Below are 26,352 nucleotides of genomic sequence, written 5' to 3'. Positions count from 1 at the left end.
AGATTATGCGGCATATTTCAAGGGGAAATAAACAGCGAAAATTAGCGAATGAGTGCACATGAGGTGTTGTCAGGTGCTAATTAGCCAATTCCAGGTGTATGGCACTATCACTTACCTTATTTCTTTTTTGTATATATTATTTGGTATAAAAATAGGGCATAGGGCTTATTTCAATGGATGAAATCAGTGAAAAATTCCAGGGAAGATTTACTTAGCGCAGCACGGCCAGGCAGGCTCAAACCTTCGTTTTTGGTGAGAAACATCGAAAATTCATAGAGAAATCGCTCACCTGAGGTTTAAAATACTCATTACAGGTAGGAGTGCCTCCTTACCTTACTGGATTTTCTATCAGGCTGGCACCAAAGAAAACGAGTTCTATGGGAGGATAACTATTTCACACCACTCATAAACGGTATTTATTTATTTACTGTTACGAATTTATATGTAGTACAAGAGTATATTGGTTTTCAAGCAGTAATATAGGCATTATAAGCATTGTTTCACTCACTAATACCTGACCTTTTTTTGCCACATTACCTGATCATCATTTCTAACTGTTTCTTCCTCTAATGCTATGTAAAGTTTGTCCTCCACATTGTCATTGATTGGGGAATCACTTTGGCCCTGAATTTCATACCGTGGCATGACATGGCTATACTGGCCAGTTCACTGATAACAGGTGAATTGCTGAGACAATGGCATGCAGGGGGGGGGAGGAGGTCATGCTGGGTAAGGCATTGTCCCTGCCTGGCATCTTGTTGAGGAAGGTGTCACATGTATACGTACCAAAAATGACTCGCGAAAATTGAAAATTGTGCAAATTAGGGACCTTGCAATTTTTTCGCGTTTATGTACGTCGATGGGATTGGCAGTGACAAAACGTGTGGACGTAAAAGAACGTCGACGGGACGCCACGGGTTAACCAAATTGAAGAGAACGTCTGGCAGACATGGCAATGCGATTATTAGCTTCCTAAACCCATTCTATGCTTTGCAATGAAGAGCAAAACTTTTCGCAAAATGACTGGTGAAAATTAAGAAGTGTGAATAATCATCGCAATAAGAAATATCTATTTTTTAACTCTCATAAAGATTTCAATGGTGCTGAAATGGTTTGAAATGACTAGATATGTGCATTATGAACAAAATCAGTACATAACATGGGGGTTTCCAAAAAATAATTTTTTAACAGTTTTTGATGTTTATTGTCTTAATGCAAGTACTGAGTTATTTCTGTTGTCTGAGTGGTTTAATTTGTTCAAAGAGAGGCGAGTGATGGTATTTTTAGACTCTAACAATGTTAGGGTCTTCCTTTGTGTGTACAGGCTGAAGCACAACGGCCTCCTTAGAGCTGGCCATCATCGCCTCCCGGCTTGTCATTATGGTCCCAGGTACAGTGAACACAGGTTGACAGTTTTCTGATGCAATGGGTGAGATTATGATGCAAAACTTGTAATCACATGAAGGAAGAGGAACAAGGTTATTTTACAACACAAGAGGTACTAAGTGAATAAAACCTATGATCGTTATGAAGAGAAAAGAGTAACAAAGTAGTTACTAGTGCAGTAATGCATTAAAAGGCTAACAGCTAAATAAAGAGCAAACTCATCCTTTGGCACCAAAATGTAAACAAACTGGAAGGACAAAATTTTCCATGCATAGCATATACAAAATCATTAGCACATAGTTTGGATTCACATTCCTGGAAGAAGACATTACTTCCTAGAGACTTACACATTCAAATACAGAACTGTATTTAGTCAAACAATGCACTCTCCTCGTTGGAATAGCTAGCTGGTAGATGACAGCAAGCAACATGAGCAGATCCCTTGCAAACTGGGTCAGCTGGGCAAATGAGTGGGGTCAGCTGGGCAAGTCACGATCTTCCATACCACTTTTTCTTCCTTCAAACACATCGTATTTCTCGATTTTGTTGTGTCTAATCTGGAAATTAACTCAGTTGACTAGACAGAAGTTGTCCTTCGCCTCTTGGCCACCATACTCCATTTTGGGCATTATGAGGTACTGAGGAACTTCTAGATAACTGGGCCACACAACCACCTTATTATATCAATGTGACCACGAGAAGACCTTCCTCTTCAGCACCCAAGTCCTGGTTCAGAAAGAGTATTTATAGTAAGTTTGCTTGAGCATCCCTGCTTAGGAATGGAGGCGATATGCGGTGATTCATAAGGTCATATTCTAGGTGACAATAGATGCCTTCAAACACTTTTTTCTTAACAGTTTCATATGTGTACTATCCCTTAACACTCTATAGTTTACTACTGGCAGGGTTACCAGATGGCACTTTGACAGGGCAAACTGGGATGGATTTAGAAATTATCTTGCTGACATTCCATGCCAGTCTTTCTTCTCCAGTGATGTCATTTCTACCCAGTCCCAATTAATGACTTAATATTATCTGGTATGGTTTTATGCATACCAAATCAACATTTCACTGAAAGATCAAACTCTCCAAAATGCTTTGATAGCAACTGTGCTGGAGCAACGGCCCAAAACTCTTTAGCATATAACTTTTGCTTAATATCAAAAACATCTGAATCACTCTGTCAGTTTAAAATTGCTAAAAACCATGCAAATCCTGTAATAAATATCGTTAAATCAAACTTTCTTCAAAAACAAGCATCAAATCTACCTAACAACCCTAATGACGATAGAATATTCTAGTCAACTGTCAATTCTTTCAATAATAACTTAAACAAGTCATCATCCATTTCCACACTAAAATCTTCAAATGGCAACATTGCAAATGACCTGCGTGGGAAAGCAAATATCTTTGCAAGTACATTTGCCAGAGTTTCTACCACAAAAGAGGTCAGCCAGAATGTCCCAGTACTAGAACTTGACTCTCTCGAAATACAGACATGATATGTAAAATCCGTCCTAGACAATTTGCCAACCAACAAAGCTTCAGGGCCAGAGGGATTTCCTCCAGTTGTTTTGAAAAAGTGTTCCTCAGAACTTGCCTCTGTTCTAGCTAAATTGTTCAAACTATGCATACGTACTTCTTCATTCCCTAATTCATGGAAAGACGCAAATATCCACTCAGTTCCAAAGAAAGGAAGTTCCTCTGACCCCTCTGATTACAGACCAATAGCTGTCACATCTTCTCTTGGTAAAGTATTAAAAATTTAAATTAACAAGCACATAATTAAACATTTTGAATCGAACAACTTAAATAATGATAGACATTATGGTTTTCACCTCGAATGATCTACCATTCGCATACTCAATCTCCTGACTCATACCATCCGTCAATCAATCAACCTACATGGAGAAAGTCATGCAGTAGCCCTTGATATTTCTAAAGCATTCAACAGAGTGTGGGACCGTTCCCTGCAGTCCAAACTCCCTTGCTGTGGACTAATGTATTTTGCTCCTCTGCTTTCCACATATCTCAGCGACAGAAAAATAAGAGTACAGTAAAAGTAGATGACGTCTATTCCAATTTCCTCTCAATTGACGCCAGCAAGCCACAGGGATCAGTTCTGGTGCCAACCCTGTTCGTGGTTCATATTAATGATCTCTTATCTGTCACCCACAATCCCATCCATTTATATGCAGATGACTCAACACTTCTCAAACACCCATTTACAAAGTCTAATATCTCTACCTCTCAGCTCAGTACAGCCATCTCCTTAAATCAAGACTTATCTGCGATCACTGAATGGGGACAAAACAACCTTGTCTCTTTTAATGCTAATAAAACCAAATATATACAGTTTACTGATAGGCAGATATTGTCAGATTCGTATATTATCTCCAGTGCTACTAATATTCCAATCTCCAAAAGTATTGAAATTCTCGGTGTTTCACGTAACAAAGCCCTCAGCTGGACCTCTCATGCCAGATCACTTGCTAAAACTGCCTCAAAGAAACTCGGATTATTGTACAAAGTTCTTAACTTCTTCACTGACGAGCAGTTAGCTATAATTTATAAGAATCATGTGCTCCCTTAGTTTGGATGTTGCTCACCCTTGTGGAATGGATGTGGAGAGGTTGCACTAATACTAGACAAAATTCAGAACAAAGCTGGGGGAATTATTAATAATCCTGCTGTTATAAATAAACTACGTCCTCTACAAGTAAGAAGGAATCTTGCCTCCCTTGCATTATTTTACAGATATTTTTATGGCAAACACTCAGACGAAGTTGCCTCCATTGTCCACCCCTCCATGCCTTCGCTCATGCTACACTGGCATCTGGCAGTGTTCATGACTGCATTGTCACACAGCCATATTGCAGAACTTCTGCCTATCAGTATTCATTTATTCCCCGAACTACATCTCTCTGGAGCTCGCTTCCAAGGATTTGTTTCCCCCAAACTTAAACCTACAGCTGTTAAAGTCCAACTGTTAGGGTACGGTCACACTGAATGTGACGAGCAGGGCGACTTGAGCGGGGAGGGATGAGGTGACACGATAAAACACACTAAATATTATGTGGGTGGCCACACTGAATGAGCGGGGAGGTTTGTCGCCCCGCTCACCCTCCACGCTCCTCGCTACACGATGCGGCATGTTCCAAAATGTCGTGCACTGCCTAGCAACACCCCCACTCCCCAGACATTTGCATCATCATTCATTCATGCTAATACTGTGTTTTGGGGCAGTTAGGTTCTGGTAATTATGTCTACTGAACACCCTGCTGAAGCCGTGTACCAGAGGAGAGCTGTGTGGGATCCAAATGATCCACTCCACAAAAATACTGGAGTGTTGAAGAAACACTGGGAAGATATCTGAATAACTGCATACAAATGATAAATCATAATCGAGAATTTGTCATACGATTGCTTAAGTAACGTTTGTTCCACCGTTGTTATAAAACGTATAAAAGACCAATAATGTCTAGAATTCATACCAGTATTTATTGCTCTATTCCCTTAGTTACACCGTAGGTCTAAAACTAATAAACAGATAAGTGTATACACTATATGTATGTGTATATGTATATACATAATGAACATCGACAATTTTATTATTTATCAATACATAAATCTATGATATTTAATTCAGTAGGTAGTGAATTGTTCAACGGATACTTCACTATAGGCATGCTTCTGACTATCTGTCGCCCACAAGGTTGCCGCTTCCTATTTGGACACGCATCGAGTTGACGCTCACCTCCCCGCTCATCGCTTGACGCTACCTCCCTGCTCGTTGCATTCGGTGTGGCCGCACCTTACAGATATTTATGAATGGAGGACGCCAGTAATCTGGTGTATGGATTATTTTATTATATTCATTTGTTTTTCCTTTGTCTGTTCTGTTAGTAAAGAAAAAAAAAAAAACTTACATAGTTTATACTGACACAGTTTGCTTACGATAACATGGAAGATGATATTGAGGTGTAACGTGCGAGAATAATCGCTATGAATAGTTGTTGCAATGACTCCAAAGCCACTTATAATGGGACCCTTTTGCCTTGAGTATCTTCAGACACAAAACTCTCCCTGAAATTCTTTAGTATATGTTGGTAAAATTGGAATAAATGTAATCGATGTACTTTAAAGTCATTTCTTAAGTTACCTGTCTGTCTTTCAGATAAACAGTTTACCGATTTATCTATCTATCTGTCTGCCTGTTCACCTGCCTATCGATATATCTGTCTGTGTATCTATGTGCAGCTTTCCCCGGGTGTGAAGTAAAATTCTAGCAATAATGGCTTGTGGCAATAGTTTCCACAATTTTGCCTCCCGTCCAAAATGGCCTGAGCAATTTTGTCGAGCGGTGTGTGTGGTGGCGATGGTGAGGGAAATGGTTATGTTCATGGTTATATTTGTACTGTGTTATCAGCCTATTTTGATTACTTTCTTTTTGGTCATACAAATGGATGGTGGTTCCTGTACATTTGACACGACTTTGACAAAGCCAAAAATGTCACATTTATTGCTGCCTTTTGACATCAATGAAGACCACCACACCATACACAGCATCCTATTTGCAACTTTTCATCCAAGGTCCAGAATATACACTTTCTTACCCTCAGCCTCATCTATCGTTACGTAAACACTCGGAGATCGTGTTACAACGCTTTGCCCACTGCATAATATAAAACACCATCTTACAGTGTCTAAATAATTCTTCCACAGCTCAACACAAAGCATTCTTCCCAGTGGACAAAATTCGAGTAAATCACATGTAAAACATGTGAATTTGACACGTGAATTACTAGTGGATATTTCATTTCAAATGCAAAATTGAATTCACGTGATTTCAACACGTGAAATTCACGTGTCATTCTTTCACGTGAAATACATGTGAATATCTGGTGGACTATTTCACGTGTATCTTGACATGTAATTTCATCGAGTTGATATGCCATGAATTCTTTGTACGAAATATATATATAACTATCCACTGCAGGATATTTACATATCTCTTGACTGTTTAAGAGATATGTAATTATCCTGCAGTGGATATATATATATATATATATATATATATATATATATATATATATATATAGCACAATACAGGTAATTTATGGTATACAAGACACTACAATAACAGAATATTGGTATTTTTGCAATAATACATAGAGTAAAGTAGTATTACAAGTTTATTATCACAATTACTGAAGCACACAAAAAATTATGCACATGGGTATAAGCACCATGGAGCCACACACAAAATCCCAGTATTTATAATAAAACATTACTGATTAGCAAAACACAGAAACATAACATTTATAATTAAACCTGGGCATAAACACCTTAGGTCACACACTAAATCCCAGTATTTGCAATGAAACATGACTCCTTAACAAAATACTGACTTCCACAGAACGCAATGGACCTGCTGGAGCAGATCCAACCAATAAACAAACATGGGTCAACTCTCCAACTAAGCATCCAAAACTAATTAAATTTATCTGTTACACTTTAATTCATTCATTCAAATTTTTCAGTTCAACGACACCAATTGCAAGTCATATTTTCATTTATTCCATGTAACATTATTTCCCAAAATATCTCCACTTCATATTGTACCAGATCCTTCTAAATATCCCATAACACAGAAAATTCTGTATAACAGGAACATTCGATTATGGGTGACTAGGCTATTCTCTATTTAGGAAATATTCTCTGTATATATAGGACTAAAGAATAAAATCCAAAATCTGTATGTATAGAACTAAGAATAAATAGCTAATCTCTTCATAAATCACACACTGGGTGTACACAGCCAGCCAGCCAGCCAGCCAGCCACACACACACACATTTTATATATATATATATATATATATATATATATATATATATATATATATATATATATATATATATATATATATTGTTACGAAACAGAGAAAGATAATGTACACTTTAAGTGAGAATACTAAAAGTCACTACTGTCCCGTAAAGTTCCAGATTCAAAACAAAAGAGTTAGGTAAAATTACAAGTTAAAGTTTAATGCTCAAACTAACAACAAAACATTCAGGACACATAAGATTAATGTAATGGCAAAAACAGGTTAAATATATGGTAACTGCAATAGCCTCTATTAACACGAAATTAGCAAGAGTAAATTTATCTAAGTCAGCCCTGATAAAATGAAAATACACTGGGTAATGCTCAGTTAATGCAAGATAAATTATTACAGATACAAAATATTAACAAAAATGACTGACAAAAAGAACCTTTACATAAATCACAAAAAAACCTCACTAGGCCTAAGAATTAATCCTATGCTACACAACACAAGAAAAAATGCAATAACAGTTATACTCAATTTACACAGCTGCTAGATGGTTGGAGACTTCCTGAGCACTCACAACAATAACTATACAGGGGAGGACAGAGGTGTGAACAAAATGAGGAGTAGATCTAAGTGGCAATAATGCAGAGACTGAGCTCATTATATCGGGGCCAGCAGAGCTTGATACAACTTGTAAGAAGGACGCGCAAATGAAGCCATGGGGACAAAGAGTTGACAATCTCGTGCTGAACAACAGAAAGGACGACTTACTCTACTATAACGGTAGAAGGGGGGGACTGAGGCAGAACACGCTCGTGATCAAACATGCAGCATACTGTGCGTTAAAATTACACAAAGGATGATGAAATCATAGGCTATGTAACACCTCCCCACAAAGAAAAAGAAATTTACAAAGGAAATTTCTTATTACTCTAAAACAATCTGTCTAAAGTCTAGATAAGCAATCTGCAATAACATTTTCTTTCCTAGTGTTACAAAACATGAGATCTCCCTAGCACGTTCAGTCATAGGTACTTGCCAGTATCCCTTTAACAAATCAAACTTATTTATGTACCTAGCCTTTCCGATCTTGTCTATGCAATCTTCCATGCGAGGGAGAGGGTAAGTGTCTGTTTTGGTTATCTGATTAACACGTGTGTAGTCAATGCAAAGCCGCTGTGACCCCCCTGGCTTAGGGACCAGAGTGACAGGAGAACTCCACTCGCTCTGACAGGGCTCAATCATCTTGTGGTCCAACAGGTAGCCAAGCTCCTTCTCGATGAGAGGAACTTTCACTGGGTTCACACAGTAAGGAGGCAATTTAATTGGCTTTGTGTCTCCAACATCGACATCATGCATCAACACAGTGGTTCTTCCTGGAGTAGCACGGAACACTTGCGGGTACTCCTGCAGTAATGCCGAAAACTCCTGCCTTTCCTCGGGAGGTAGGTGAGAAAGCTTAGTCTGGAGATCATTCATGATATCAGGATTCTTCCCCAAACTATCACTCAGGCTCATACTGCATGGGAGAACTTCACTTGCAGACTCGGGTGGAACAGCTACAGTGCAGACTGGGTTATTTTCGTCCCGCCTGTGATATAACTTTAGCATGTTGATGTGACATAGTTGCTTGTTCTTTCTAAGATCTGGTGTGGCAATGACATAGTTGACATCACTGAGTTTCTTCTCCACAAAATAAGGACCACTAAACTTGGCTTGAAGAGGTTGCCCATGAACTGGTAGCAGAATCAAAACCTGATCTCCTGGCTGAAAGTGGCATAACCTGGACTTCTTATCATACCAAGTCTTCATCTTCTCCTGAGCAGCTCCTAAATTCTCTCTTGCCAGCTGTAAAGCAGTGGACAGCCGTTCTTTGAACTTCATCACATACTCCAGCAGGTTGACGTCATCTTCCTCCGACAGCCAGCATTCCTTGAGTAGCTTAAGGGGTCCTCTTACTTCATGGCCAAACAGTACTTCAAAAGGTGAGAAGCCCAGTGATTCATTTGGAGATTCTCTTGCGGCAAACACAACAAATGGAAGACCTTTATCCCAGTCTTTCTGATGTTCCAAACAGTATTTCTTGAGCATCGATTTGAGTGTTTGATGATATCTCTCCAACGCTCCTTGGGTCTGGGGATGGTAAGCTGAAGACATGATCTGGGTGATGCCCAACTCTTTCAGAGACTGCTTGAAAACATTTGACATGAAATTACTTCCCCGGTCTGACTGTACCTCCTTGGGCAGACCAAACTTTGTGAAGAACCCTAGCATTTCCTTAACCACGTTCTTTGCTGAGATATTTCTAAGTGGAATGGCTTCAGGATAACGAGTAGCCATATCAATCAGGGTCAACACATAAGAAAATCCTGAAGAAGTCTTAGGAAGAGGGCCCGCAATATCCACCAACACACGGGTGAAAGGCACCTCAAAAGGAGGAATGGGAACTAGAGGTGCAACTTTTTCGGTCTGATTACACTTCCCCAGAATTTGACAGATGTGACAAGACTTACAATACCAGGAAACATCCCTGAAGATACCTGGCCAGTAGAAGTGTTTCAAAATGCGTGCCACAGTCTTCCTCACTCCAAGGTGTCCTGCCAAACTGGAATCATGAGCCACTCTAATGATATCCTGCCTACAAACACGAGGGATGACAACTTGATGTACAACCTCCCACTCACTGTCGGCTGATGCTGTTGGGGGTCTCCACTTTCTCATAAGTACTCCTGACTTTATATAATAACAAGTAGAAGCACCAGCTGACTCTTCCTCACTGCAAGCAGAGTTTGCTAGACCTTTCAACTCAGGGTCAGCAACCTGCAACTCAACCAACTCTTGACGAGACAAATTATCAACACTACGGGGTACTGCCTCATGTGGTGAGTGGTCCAAATTAGCAAGAAAAGTGTCAGCTAGGATAACATCATCATCATCATTATCCTCTAAATCACCAGTAACTTTAGACTTAGCCCTAGTGACAGCACATGCAGGGAACACATCAGGGACATCACAATCCTGGGTCGCAGCCACTGGCTCACTAGACAACTGAGGAGCTGGACACACTTGACTTCCACCAATATCATTTCCAAGTAAGAAAGTTACACCTGACATTGGGAGTGTCTCAACCAACCCAACCATAACGGAACCATTAACAAAACCAGACTCTAAATTCACTCTGCACAGAGGGACAGAGAAGTAATTATTCCCTACACCTTGTAAGATTACAGTTTCATCAAAGGAATTAACATTAGAGCCTAGAACACTGGTCAGCATAAGGGATTGGCAAGCACCTGTATCACGATATATTTTAACTGATTTCCTGTCATTACTGTCCAGAGGACTGACAAAACCATCAGACAGGATATTAGCACATGAACTCTTGAGAGTGTCACCCACGTTACTGCTCAAAAGAGGAGCTCCATCATGAGAATTTAAGTTACCCCTCAAAGCAGGTTCAGTTAACTCAGTTAAAGAATTCTGGGAACTCTCAAGAGTGGACACTAGACCAATTGACTGAATATTTAAAGACTCTTTTTTGTTCACATCACGCTGTCTCCTGAAACATTTCTCCGTAGTATGACCAAGCTTACTACAATAAGTACATTTACTTTTCTGAAATCTAGAGGTGAAGCTGGTATTTACTTCCTGAGAAACATCATCTTTATTCTCTTTCCTGTTACCTGTACTCTGAGTAGAGGCAACGTACTTACTCTCAGCTTTCCTTTTTTCTTTAGAATATCTCTTGTGAGTGAGAACATATTCATCAGCTAAAACTGCAGCATCAGACAAATTACCTATTCTTTTCTCATCAAGATATAGGCTGACATCTTTACTAATTCACCTTTTGAAATCCTCCAGCAAAATCATCTGCTTAAATTTACCAAAATCAGAATCCACATTCTTAGAATTTAACCACTGCTCTAACAGATCTTCTTTGATTTTTGCATACTCAACATGGGATTGCTTATGTTGCTTGTAAGTTGTTCTAAATTTTACTCTATAGGCTTCAGGAACAAGCTCATAGGCCTTAAGAATCAAGCTCTTAACTACATCATAATTATCAGATTGATCCTGAGGCAAAGATGCATAAGTTACTTGAGCTTTACCAGTGAGAACAGTTTGAAGGAGTACTGGCCAATACTTTTTTGGCCAATTAAAACCTGTAGCTACCCTCTCAAACAACTGAAAATACTTTGTTAAATCAGATTCATTAAAAGGAGGGACAAGTTTAACATTTTTAGCCACATTAAAATCATCAGAGCTAGATGATCAAGTTCCACCTTGTTTCATGCGATACTCATGGTCTGCCTGAATCCTGGCAAGTTCAATTTGTGCCTGAGCCTGTACCTGTGCCTCTTGAATACGAGCATTTGCCTGAAATTCAGCCTCCTTAGCTTTTGCCTCCTGCAGGGCTAGCTGTAACTTAGCTAATTCAATCTGCGTTTGCTCATTTGGAGGAGTTACATTAAACAAGCTTTCATTAATCATGTCAACAATTTGATCTTTAGAATGATGAGAGCGAACAGCAATTCCCAATTGTTGAGCAACAAGCTTAAGTTCATTCTTTGTTCTGTTTTCTACATCCAACACTGTTTGCACATTTGACAAAAAATCTTTGGCTTCATCAAGTGTAGTAATAGTAGACATCATGAATAAATCACAATCACAAAATATCAAGCAATATCCTTATGATAATATCCTGAATATCCTGATAAGAGGTCGCCAAATTTATGTTACGGAACAGAGAAAGATAATGTACACTTAAGTGAGAATACTAAAAGTCACTACTGTTCCGTAAAGTTCCAGGTTCAAAACAAAAGAGTTAGGTAAAATTACAAGTTAAAGTTTAATGCTCAAACTAACAACAAAACATTCAGGACTCATAAGGATAATGTAATGGCAAAAACAGGTTAAATATATGGTAACTGCAATAGCCTCTATTAACACGAAATTAGCAAGAGTAAATTTATCTAAGTCAGCCCTAATAAAATGAAAATACACTGGGTAATGATCAGTTAATGCAAGATAAATTATTACAGATACAAAATAATATCAAAAATGACTGACAAAAAGAACCTTTACATAAATCACAAAAAAACCTCACTAGGCCTAAGAATTAACCCTATGCTACACAGCACAAGAAAAAATGCAACAACAGTGATACTCAAATTACACAGCTGCTAGATGGTTGGAGACTTCCTGAGCACTCACAACAATAACTGTACAGGGGAGGACAGAGGTGTGAACAAAATGAGGAGTAGATCTAAGTGGCAATAATGCAGAGACTGAGCTCATTATATCGGGGCCAGCAGAGCTTGATACAACTTGTAAGAAGGACGCGCAAATGAAGCCATGGGGACAAAGAGTTGACAATCCCGCGCTGAACAACAGAAAGGACGACTTACTCTACTATAACGGTAGAAGGGGGGGACTGAGGCAGAACACGCTCGTGATCAAACATGCAGCATACTGTGTGTTAAAATTACACAAAGGATGATGAAATCATAGGCTATGTAACAATATATATATATATATATATATATATATATATATATATATATATATAATTTGCACATAAACATACACACACACTTGTTTCATCTAAAGTCCATCCATCCATCCATTGCCAGACGCCATGTATCCCAAACGGGGTGGTCAACGGTTTAGAGTTAATTGTTTTTACAGGAAGGGGCACTAATCCTCCACCAACCTCACTTGACTCGTAGCGATGCCAACAGCATCTGGTGTTCCCAGGCGGTCACCCATCCAGGTACTAAAGTGACCTAGTGAAATGCCTATATACTCAAATCAAGTAAGCGAGAACATACTATGATGAAGACGAGGTATGTATGATAGGAATATTCGATAATGGCCGACTAAATAGTTAATTTCCATCTCTGTTCACATGACATGATGCTCTGACTGCATAAGTATAAACATAAGCTGTCTACTCATAATATATACTACCGGTACTTTGTATATAAGTACAAACAAGTTTCTATAGTATCTGATGATAATATACACTATTGTACTATATACATAAAGGTATAATCAAATTTCTAGTACCTATTCATAATATACACTATATTGTGCATATAAAAGTAAAATAATAATTTTCTTGTAAGAAAATAGATTACATTCTGCATAAAAAAAAAAAATAGTATCCTGATAATATATACTACATTGTGCACATAAAAGTAAAGAAACAAATTACTTGTATGTAATAATGTGTATACATCCATCATCCAATCCTACTTTGCCCCATGTGGAGAATAGGAGCCCGGGGCTAGACAAGTTGGTCCTGACATTTAAGATGAGAGTGACCAGCCTCACTCATCCCTGAGTGGTATTACGTGAGCAATAAACCCCAACCATCCCTTGGATATAAACCTTCACCGGCTCAATCTGATTGGAGCTCTGTAATTACCCACTACACCACCAGGTGCCAAAAGTTGGTTATATGGTTACCACCCAGCATAGTAAATGGTTTCCTGGTGTACAGGAAACCATCTGGCTTGTCACTCAGTATAAAGTCACCCACAGGCACAAGAAAGAGCATAGAATGAAAGAAAAAGATAAAAGAGGGAGCGTAAAGTCACCCGTAGGTAGAAGGACGAGGAAAGAATGAAGTAAAGAAAGAAGAGGATGGAAGGAAAGAAGGATGGAGGAAAGGGCAGACACCCAAGAGCAGCACTACATCAAGTGAGTGGATGGTGAGTGCCCCACTTACCACATTAATATATATATATATATATATATATATATATATATATATATATATATATATATATATATATATATATATATTGCCAGACGCCTCAATCCCGTTTGGGGTGGCCACAAACAAATCGCCTCCAAGTCGCCCTGTCCCCCGCCATTTCACTGCCCTGCTCCCAGCTCACACCCCCTCTCTTACATACCTCTCCACCCCATCCCTCCATCTCATCCTCGGCCTCCCCCTCCCTCTTCCCCCCTCCACCTCACTCACATACACTCTCTTATATATATATATATATATATATATATATATATATATATATATATATATATGTCAGGGCCAAATTGCCTAGCCCCGGGCTTCTACGCTTCTCATGGGGCACCGGAGAATTGGAGATATATATATATATATATATATATATATATATATATATATATCTATATATATACATTTAAGCAACGTTGGGTCTGGTTAGTACTTGGATGGGTGACCGCCTGGGAACACCAGATGCTGTTGGCATCCCTACGTGTCAAGTGGGGTTGGTGGAGGATTAGTGCCCCTCCCTGTAAAACAATTAACTCTAAGCCCTTGGCCACCCCGTTTGGGATACATGGCGTCTGGCAATGAATGAATAAAAGATTACACTGTGCATATAAAAGTAAAACAAAATTCTAGTACCTTATCAAGTAATATATACTACATTTAGCATATCAATGTAAAAAAAACAAATTTGTAGTATCTAATAATATATACCAGTACTACATCCTGCATATAAAGGTAAAAAACAAATTTCTAGTATCAAATAATGTGCATTGTGCATATAAAATACAAACGTATTTCTAGTATCTACTCATAGAATTTCATACTCTGTGTATAAGAGTAAATAAAAAGAGTACTAACAAAACAGAAATAATGCAAGCACTCCCAGTCCAAAGAAAAATAATTTTCATTTAAGAATCAGCTGCTAAAAAACACATTTCCAGAATCAGCACTATGGCTAGGCAAGCACAAAATCTGAACCACAGCCATATATAACCAATAATCTCAAGTAAATACTGTATACTGCACTGGCAGCTACACAGTACACCCTATAAAATAAGGGATGTTAAAATTCAGGAATATCTGTTTAGCTGGAGTCATAAATAAAGTCCAACCTAACTCTCACTTTGTTATTATTGCTAAATCCAATTATTCATTCTGTAATAGTCCAAAATAAGTGGTTGATATTAAATTTTTGAATAGTTTTACAAAGTGTACAGTAATTGCAACATACAGGATTTAGTTTTGAATTTCTTTAATTTTCTGGGCATTTCGCAGTTTTGTTGCAAACAGCATTTGTATTCCTGTCACACTGGAGTCTGCGAATTTTATAAGCACATTATCTAGGATTACATTGCACAATCTTGTCTTTTTAAAAGATAGCTTGTCCCTCTGACCACACGTTGTACTTGCACATTATATTTTTAGTCATAAAGCTGCACATCATATTGGAAACCATATCCCTCTTATTAATGCCACCTATGCGGACACATCTTTCAGTCATTTCCGTGCCGGGAGTGGTAGCGCGCTCCTGTAACCAAGCAGGGCTATATGGCCGTAGTTGCCTAGCTCGGGGATTAAATCCCTTTCTTTGGAAACCCTGAGTGTTGCTAGTTCATCCTCCAAGGCTTGTAGTTCTAAACAGTTATTTCGCTTAACTATTATGTTAAAGTCACTAGGAGACTTACTGGTACACACATCAGATAACTTGAGTCTAATATCCAGTAAAAGGTGCATAACTCGCCTCTGGAATTCTGTAGAAGAAAGGAAGTTGTACAAGATAAATATACTGTACAGTACATACACTTTGTATTTCTGACTAAGAAAGATATATCATTAGGCCTTGCAAGCTGATGTCAGTGCTAAAGAATTACCAAGGCAATGCAGAGGACTGTCCATCCTGTAGTGCTGCCACACAGTAAAAAAAAAAAAAAAAAAAAAAAAAAAAATACATTATCACCATAGTATAAGGTCTCTCATTATAATGAGGCTATGTAAGCATATACCATAGTTAGGACTCACATCTTAGGAACGACAATACTTAAGAACGCATTTGTGTCTAAGTGATATGTTAACCTTTCAGCATGTGTTAAGTACTGCTCAGTTTAACCCGCGCCGTCCCGAGGACGTACTTCCACGTCCTCACGTTTTGTCACAGCTAATCCCGAGGACGTACTTCAAAGTCCTGCAATTGCAAGGTTCATAATTTCCACAATTTTCAATTTTCGCGAGTCATTTTTGATACGTATACACGGGACACCTTCCTCAACAAGATGCCAGGCAGAGACAATGCCTTACCCAGCATGACCTCCTCCCCCCCCTGCATGCCCTTTTCTCAGCAATTCACCTGTTATCAGTGACCTGGCCAGTATAGCCATGTCATGCCACGGTACGAAATTCAGGGCCAGAGTGATTCCCCAATCAATGACAATGTGGAGGACAAACTTTACATAGCATTAGAGGAAGAAACAGTTAGAAATGATGATCAGGTAATGTGGCAAAAAAAGGTCAGGTATTAGTGAGTGAAACAATGCTTATAATGCCTATATTACTGCTTGAAAACCAATATACTCTTGTACTACATATAAATTCGTAACAGTAAATAAATAAATACCGTTTATGAGTGGTGTGAAATAGTTATCCTCCCATAGAACTCGTTTTCTTTGGTGCCAGCCTGATAGAAAACCCAGTAAGGTAAAGAGGCTCTCCTACCTGTAGTGAGTATTTTAAACCTCAGGTGAGCGATTTCTCTATGAATTTTCGATGTTTCTCACCAAAAGCGAAAGTTTTAGCAAAAAAAAAAATGGTCGAAAAATGGTCGGGATTGGGGGGTACCAGTGGTCAAAAAGTGGTCGGAACGGGGCGGGTTAAAACAAATGATAACTTACTAGCTTGTTCCTTAGAGAAAAAGCTTGGCTGTTTTTCTCCCATGGCTCCTTGAAGGTCTTGAAGATTCACATGGTCAAGGTCTTCATCAGGCTGATCTTGACTTAGGTCATCTTGGTTGCGGCTAGCATGTTGGTTGCAGCTGTCAGGTATGGCTCTGCTATTTAGTTGGTTCTGACTGTCACATCTCTCACGTCGGTCGTAACTGTTATGTCTGTTGCATCGGTCCTGACTGTCACGTCTGCTGTATCAGTCCTGACTGTCACGTCTGCTGTATCGGTCCTGAGTATCATATCTGATGTACTGGTCCTGACTGTCATGTCTGCTGCATCGGTCCTGACTGTCACGTCTGTCGTATCGGTCCTGACTGTCATATCTGTCATATCAGCCCTGACTGTCACGTCTGTTGTATCGGTCCTGTCTATCACATCTGTCATGTCTGTTGTATCGGTCCTGTCTATCACGTCTGTTGTATCGATCCTGACTGTCACATCTGCTGTATCGGTCAAGACTGTCAATGTCGGTCAAGACCGCATCGGTCGCGACTGTCACAACTGTCATGTTGATCATGTCTGTCACGTTGTTGCGTATCAGTTTGGTCGGGGCTATCACGTCGATCGTATCGGTCACATTGGTCATGACTGTCGCTTCGTTTCCCACGCTCACAGACATCTTTACATCCACGGCTGTCGTGTTCATCTCCATCCCTGTGCAAAAAAATAACTATTAGTCTTCCTTTTGCCTATGGGTGACTCTACACTGAGTGACAAGCCAAATGGTTTCCTGTACACTAGGAAACCATTCACTATGGCAATGTAGGACTGGATGATGGATGGATGATTACTGACAGTCTGTTTTTTATGTCATAATTGTTTCACCTTGTGACAGCACTCCAATATGCATAATCCTGTGCATCATGCCTTTCAGTCCTTTTGCAATGAGATTACCTCACAGGACCTGATCCCATATCAGTAAAATAAATAGCATGGATCTATTAACCTTACTGCAGTTGCATAAAATTTTAAGGCTGTACAGCTAGTAGTACTACTGAAGTTAGCAAAGAGATACTTCAGAAGTTCAGATACTAGAGAGAGAGAGAGAGAGAGTATACAGTATTAATTATCTATTTTCCATTAAAAATTAGTTTGCAAAATACAAGGAATACAAGGACCCCTACCCATCATATTCATATGATCTTGATCTCTTGGTGGATGACCTACCCCTGGCTGCATCCTTCTCTACCATCCCGAAGCTTCTGTTTAGCTGTGAGTGTGGAACCACCTTTTGTGGTGGAGTTGGAGTAACCATTTGTGGGGGGATTTGAAGCCATCCTCTGTTGTGATGATACTGGTGTCTTGACAGGGCCTGTGACAAATGTATACTTGTTAACAACAAAACCTTGGCTATTATGCAAAAGAATGTTTTATACATGAAACCTTTCAGAAAGGAAATAGACAGACAGTTTTGGCATTTATCACTATGGTCCTAAATACAACAAAGTTTACCCAGTCACCAGTAGCTACCACAAGGGGATCAGTAACTGATAAAATTCAAAGGAAACTGATAAATGCTTTACATAAAAGTTTGGATGAAGGCTACTGCAAAGTCTGTACTTTGAAAAAGCTCAAACCTTCTTTTTTCTATATTTTTGCCCTAATTTCAATCCTTATTACATTTTAATACTTACTGAGACTAATTCATATCCTGACAACCTCTCTCATTGTGTTGTAACTCTAAAGTGTATTTTCATTCTTTATCATGCTACCTTTACGCTGGAAAATCAAATTTGGGCCTACCAAGCAAGTCTTGACTGCTGATAAAGTCCTCTGGCAGGTTCTTCCTGACACGTTTCCTCCTCCCTCGCAAAACTGAACCACCACCATCATCATCATCATCACGGCCACTGCTGCTCCCTTGAACTCTCTACTGCTGATGTGAGTTGGTAGTTATCACATTATTCATAACTGTCTAAAATACAATGAAAAGTGAACTAATGGTACAGTAACTGGTATCTGATTATGGCACAAAATTCATAATCCAAAGTAATGAAGGTGAAACAGTATAGGCCACAAGAAACACATTATGCAAAATCTGAATGTGGAAAAAATATATATATTTCTAGACTACATCCCTATATCCAAAGGGCCTTTGGGAATGGGGAATTCACGGAAACTATTTGCCCATTTTCTCAAAGATTAATAATGAAAAAAGATTCCATGGCATTATCCTGGTTGACTGCCTGCATAATCATTACAGTATACACTACCACCGTACTTTCCCCTCTTCAAGTTTATTTTTCTTATGGTATTGGCTACAATAAATATGACATTAATATTTAGTATGTCACTAACTAAACTGAGTCTCATTGCTTCACCAATGTGGTCAGTAGCCTACCAGAAACTAGTTTCACTTTTACTAATGGGAACTTCCTCCACAATTTAGGCTCTGGGTCATCTCGATTATTTGATTCATTTTGTGCATTAACTTTCTGTGGCCAGAATACAGTTTTCTTCTCTTCAACGACCCAGGTGCATGGCACCACTCCCTCCTCCTCCTTCTTGCCCTCTAACCATACTGCTCGTTTCCACATCTTGAAAACAAGATTTATGTATTACACAGTTCCAATGCATCAATACATAAGTAATAATTGCAATTAACAGTCATGGGCAACACAGTACTGTACTGTAATAGAAATTGATGGTATAAAAGCTTCACCTGCACTCCAGTTACCCCCTTTTTTTAACTTTACTCTTCACTACACCTAGAGTATAACAGTAATAAAAATAATATTATAGCAATGGTGGTGGTGATGATTATGATGATGATGATAATAATAAAAAAAATAATAATAATACACTATAAATGATGATGATAATAATCTATCTGTCTATTGCCAGACGCCTTAACCCGTCACGTCCCGTGGTTTTCCGCACCTCCGACATCCCCCAGTTCCGAGCCTTTATGGAAAAAATGTTTTTTGGCTCAAACTTCCGCTTAGGTTGAGAAACGAAGGAAAATCACCAAGAAAGGGCTTACCGTGGTCTATAAGTTGTCAGAACAGGTGAGGTCCCCCGCGTCAGGTATCGTATTCTTTTATTGACGTGTCAGGCGCTCACGTTTTCTATGGTAAGGAATACTGGGAGAAACAACACACAACACCTCTATATTTATTGAATTTGAACTAATAAACAATAACAGTAACAATATAATGGATTTCAGACACATATATATGAAAAATAAGCATTGTACCATTGCGCGAGCATAGCGAGTTAGGTCCGAGTCGTAACATGCTATATGCTAAGTTTCTTGTGTCAGTCAACATATCATTTTTTCTACTTGTATACTTCTGTTTCAATAACATTTTACCAATTTCTACTGTTTGTAAGTGTTTTCAGATGTTGTCATTCATTATGATGACATGCAGCATAAGTTTAGCGCACATCAGCTTAGTAAGCGCACTCGCTATGACTCGTATTTCAACATACCCAATTGTTTTATCACTTTCCTATTATTTTTTCCTTTACATAGAACCTTTCCTTCACCACTGTAAATGTTTTCAATTATTTACATTCATTACGAGGGCATTTAGCGATATGCTAGCGCATATTCACGTAGCAACCACAATCTCAAACACTCATGTTTCATTTTCTACTTTATTTATTCACTCCAATTATACTTTCCCACTTACATTACACACGTTTACACCCCTATACTGCACTGTACATATTTACTGGCATTATTTATTCAAGTGAGCGTGAGAATATCGCATGAAAATACCCTTGCAATGAATGTTTCGACCAACATAATACTCAAACACTTATATACTAATTCTTCACATATATTACACACTTTCCCACTTGTTGACTTCTATTTTCATTATTACGGGCCTTATTCATTCCACTGAGCGTCAGGATATCGCATCTCTATACACATGCTATGAATATTTGACTTAGAATATATTTGAGCACTTACAATAATTTGAACTTATACCCGTAAGCATTTCCAATAATAATAATTACATAATTACGGGCTGTATTTATTGCACTGAGCGACAGAATATCGCATCATAAAATCCTCGCTATGTATGTTTCCACTTACAGCAAATTTATACACTTACATACAATTTTTGCACTTATATTATACCCGTATGCTCTTTATACTAATATTTGGAGATCACCATGACTGATAATTTCACTGAGCGTCTGTTTGTCGCATTTACTTCATAGTTTCAGCGTCCTGTCGCATTCACACCATATCAGAATTGCATCAACGTATGATATTGGCTGAAACATGGGTGAATACAGAGACCCACATCACACTCAATGCACTCATAGCGGGTGTCCTTCCTCTGTGTCGTGAGTCTCACCCGGGAATTGCTACACACGTGACACCTGCGTTGGGGCCTTGGTTTGTTTGGCTGGGGAGGGATAGGAGTGGGGAAATGGCGGCCAGATATTCTCAGGGGAGTTTGGGCAATAGGGGCAGTGCGGGTGCGATGTTGGGTCCTTTCTACAGCATAACGTGCAAATATCTCTCTTGTGAGCTCCCTCACAAACCCTTCAAAGGTTTCCTGAACTCCTGTTGTCATGGCGTGAAAGTGGTGGCAATTCAGAGCAGTGATATCTAGCAAGTGAAAGAACAGTTTCTTATACCACTTCATCGTGGTCCTAGCACACTCTACCGTAGATATCATGGAGTCTGACTGGTCCACGAGGCGCATGTTTATGTTATAGTCCATGACACACTCAGGTTTCCAAATGTGACGCCTGTTCTCGCTACGGTAATCTACGGAATCAGTACGGTGCACCAAAGGGCGATGAACCGTTGACAAGAGGCTTACTTCTCTATTGTGGTTCCACACAGTTGCAAGGATGTTGTTGGCTTTGAAGAAGACAACCTCATTCCTTGCAAGTTTCCACCCTACCTTGGCCATATGACGCCGGTTCACCTTCACGGTTCCACGGACTCCTGTTTCATGTGTGTGAAGATAACGAGCGAGAAGAGGGCTAGTGTACCAGTTGTCCAGGTAGAGGGTGTGACCACGATGAAAGTAGTCTTCTATCATCGTCTTTACCACTGCTCCCGACAGTCCAATACTTCGATTTATTATTATGTCTGTCTGTGCACCAGTGTACAAGCCTATGTCTTGCACGTATCCAGTCCTACAGTCGCACATAACAAAGATCTTGAACCCAAAACGGTGCCTTTGCTGGGTATATACTGCCTAAATGAAATATTGCCTCTCCAAAACATGAGACTCTCGTCTATGACGAGGTCTCTAAAGGGATAGAATGACGAACGAAAGGTTTGCCTCAGGTGATCAAAGACCAACCTAATTCGCCTCATTTTATCAGTGTCGTTCGCATTTGCAGGATCATGAGCATCATAGAAATGGAGGCGACTTAGAATTAGTTGAAACCGATTACGGCTCATCACTTGCCCAAATATTGGGGTAAACATAACAGGGTCCCTTGTCCAGTAAGCAGGAAAACTGTTCTTTCGTATAATACCCATCAAAAGGACTAGGGCAAAAAATAGGAACATTTCTGAAAGGGAGACAGGGTAATCGTATATGATAGAATGCCTACTCCTTCTTCCCAATCTTTCACTCTCAAGGCGCTGGGTGCTTGCAAAAAGGTTGGTTTGGTATACAATCTGCTCCACAAATGCCTCACTAAAAAACAGGTGGAAAAAATCCAACCTGGTGGAATTACGGTGAATTTCGGGAGCAATGCAGCCAGAGCACCCCTGCTCAGTGAAGCGGTGAATGAGGGGAGAAAAATCACTCCCATCCTCCCAATTCCATCCCACATATCCCTCGTCCCCATCACCGCCTTCGTCTGGGTGGGGAGGAGATTCTGGTGGGGGAGGTGGGGGAGAAGGAGTGCGGAGGGCTTCCCTACTGTCACTCCTCTTCCCTCTGCCTTTACCCTTTCCCTTTCCCTTACCCTTACGGCCTTGAGGAACATTAGGGGGCTGTGGGGATGAAGTAGTGGAATATTGGGGAGCAGAAGATGTGCTGGGAAGTGGTTCCTCCCCACCTTCCCCCTCCATGACAACACCACGTGCTTTCTCACACACCCGAGCTCGACCACGTGTTAGGGGATATTGGGGAGCATAAGACGTGCTTGCGAGTGGTTCCTCCCCACCTTTCCCCTCCATCACAACCCCATGTGATACTGAACGCACCTGCACTCGCCCACGTGATACACTATGCCGCCTCACACTACCTAGGGAGAGCAATGACTCACTCACGTCACTCTCTCTTTCCCTAATCCTCCCTGTACTTTCCCTTTCACTCCCCACTCCCTCCACGGCACTTCCTAACTCCCCAAACAAAATACTATGCCCATACCTGCTCGTCCGACGTGGTGTGCGCTCTGGGCCACGATGAGTGATTACCTCACGTCCATACCACGTGGCAGCACGTCCCACGACTCCGTCCTCGTCCTCGAAATCTGGTTCCAAATCACGTTGGGGATAGGCATAGGATGTTCCACATGGTTTCTTGGCCGGCTGCCCCTCTCTAGCAGCACGGTAAGTCATGTACTGCCGCTTCCTGGGAGACGGGACTTCTTCATCACTGCTGGTGGTTTCTTCCTCCTCTGGCTGCACATAATCTTTATCCACAACCTCGTCGTCCAGTGAGGAATCACTGTCGCCTGTAAAGGCGTCCAGGGCGGCTTGAATTTCGCCCTCTGAGAGACCTCTCTTAGCCATGTCTGAGCAGGACCGTTGCTACCAGGTGAGTGGACGAGTGGCAGGTTAGCGAGGGTCGCATGGGGTCGCCGAGTGTCCCCACCTGATGGCAGGTAGGGAAAGGTCATGCGAGGATATGTACCACAAATCAAGCGCAAAATTTGAAAATTGTCGAAATTATGCACTTTGCAATTGCACGACGTACCGATACGTCGCCGGGACTGGCAAATGCAAATCGTTGCAACATACCCATACGTCGACGGGACGGGGCGGGTTAATCCTCTATGGGGTGGCCACAAACAATTTGCCTCTACGTCGCCCTGTCCCCCGCCATTTCACTGCCCTACTCCCAACTCACACCCCCCTCTCTCATATACTCCTCCACTCCATCCTTCCATCTCATCCTCAGCCTCCCCCTCTTTCTCCCCCCCTCCACCTCACATACACTCTCCTCGTCAGTCTCACCTGTTTTCATTTTAAAAAATTTATGCAGCCAAATTTACAATTCCATTCTCTCGTTCTCACTTCTAAACTGAAAGCTGTGTAATTCTTCCAATTAATGCACTGGATAGTTTTTTTTTTTTTTTGGGGGGGGTAGGTTACAATAGGATTGCTGAGGTGGTCAGATTAGGCTAGGGGTTAGGTCAGGTTAGGTTAACCTGTTAGTTTGGGTTAGGAAAGATTTTTCTGAACCCATTTCATTTCCAACATATCATGGCCCAAATTACATCACAACAAAACTTACAAAAACCAGTTTTGTACCTATATATACTGAGTATGGCCTCAAAAAGTAAAATTTATCAACTGGTGCACCTTTACAATTATTTTGCCACTGTAGGAGACACGTTTGCTTTAGCAGATCGAGTACTGTATAATCATCCCAGATCTTACCCCCAAGCAAAGACAGGCAAATCACACGCTCTGTGAGGAACTAAAGAAAATAAAGGAGGGCACAGGAAGCGAAGACTGGGTGATAAAAAAACGGGAAAATTGTACACAAGTCTCCACAGGCAAAACAACCAGTGCCAGTGGGGACGGAAGCATAGGAATCACGACCCAACTACGGTACTTTTTAAGAAAAGATTCAGCAAACGACAAACAGGAAACACATTTGCACATATTTATAAACCAATGGAACAGCCTACCTGAAAATGTTGTGAGTGCCCCTTTTATAAATACATTCAAGAAAAGATATAATAAATACATGGCACAGATAGAAATGGAGATGGGCAATAGGATCTATGTAGATCATTAGTGAACCCATGGATTTTATTGGTAAATCATTGCTCTTTGGTGCACCTGACAAAAGAAGCCAAAAATCTGGACTGGCAAATTATGGTCCATAAATTCAAGCAACGATTAGGTTAGCTACAGACTCACTAGCTAGGGGTCGGCAACCTTTTGAACATGGTGTGCCAATTTATAATTAATGCCAATTTTTTCGCCACTTTGCGTGTCAGGTAAGATTTTTTAACACTGTAGCGACAGTGTTAATTGATTTAGTAAGGAAGGATGTGCCCACCTCTCTCTCTCTCTCTCTCTCTCTTTGCATTTTCAATATTTTCTTTGTTACACTGGATCACGTTGAGTGCCATGGTATAGCACTTCACGTGCCATGTTTGGCACGCGTGCCTAGGGTTGCCGACCTCTGCACTAGACTATAGCCCAGGCTAGAGGGTATTATTTTACAAGTGGACAAAATGTAGTTTTGGAATTTTAGCACCATTAACGTATAGTATAGTCCCTAAGGATCACAAAGAACCTCCATTACTCCATTCGGAAATTGATATTTTCAGAGATAACGAATTTAATTTAAAATTCCCAAATAAACCTACCTTGGATCTTCACTCGGCCACTCTGGGTAAAAAAATGCGTGCGTTCATACGTTTGTTTCTCTTCCCTTCGACTGCGCATGCGTCTCGTAGGTTTGTATCACCCACTCATATGCCTACTTTAAGTCACGTGATGGAATTTGACCAATGATTTTAAATCGCATTTTTTGATTCAATGTGGCTGGAAAATTCAAATCCTTCTCGCTATGGCCTCTGAAGAAGAAAGACGTGCTGTGTGTCCCTGGTGTGATATTGATTATTTACGAGTGATAAAGCGTTTCCACTCGAAATCTGAGGGCACAATGTATTACCTTCGGAAGTTTATTGCCCAGACTGTAATGAACCTTGTAAATTTTAAAAAGACAGACATCAGTCGTACTGTGGTTGGTACAAAAATTACGCAAAAACCAAGAAACGGGTACAGTGTAGTTTTTGTTTCTAACTGCAAAGGAACTTTTCTGGACAACACACACTTTCTGGCTTGCAAAATTATATTGTTCATAAACCACTGGATTCAAGGGTTCTGGAACCACGACGTTATTGCCAGACGACCCTCGTCCTGGACAGTCGTATCTCAAGGGTAAGCATTCCCCTAGGATAGGTTAGGTATATTGGCGTAGGTTTGGTTAGGTTTAGTGTGTTGGGTGAGGTTACGTAACGTATTCCCCTAGGATAAGTTAGGTAGGTTGGGGTAGGTTTGGTTAGGTTTAGTGTGTTGGGTGAGGTTGTTACGTATCCTTCTAAGATAGGTTAGGTATATTGGCGTAGGTTTGGTTGGGTTTAGTGTGTTGGGTGAGGTTACATAACGTATTCCCCTAGGATAGGTTAGGTAGGTTGGGGTAGGTTTGGTTAGGTTTATTGTGTTGGGTGAGGTTGTTACGTATTCTCCTAAGATAGGTTAGGTATGTTGAGGTAGGTTTGGTTGGGTTTAGTGTGTTGGGTGGTTACGTTACGT

General features: G+C 40.2%; 1 pseudogene; it reads right to left on the bottom strand.

The window, feature by feature from the left end:
• Positions 1-15,219: 15,219 nt before the first annotated feature.
• Positions 15,220-16,911, bottom strand: LOC145392440 (uncharacterized; annotated as a pseudogene).
• Between the last annotated feature and the right edge of the window lie 9,441 nt (positions 16,912-26,352).

This window comes from Coenobita brevimanus, chromosome 22 (genome assembly GCF_032717465.1).
Source record: "Coenobita brevimanus isolate Jiangsu-jjx chromosome 22, ASM3271746v2, whole genome shotgun sequence".
Lineage (NCBI taxonomy): Eukaryota > Metazoa > Arthropoda > Malacostraca > Decapoda > Coenobitidae > Coenobita > Coenobita brevimanus.
Note: the sequence above shows the minus strand (reverse complement) of the source record. Positions and strands in the feature narration are given on the sequence as shown.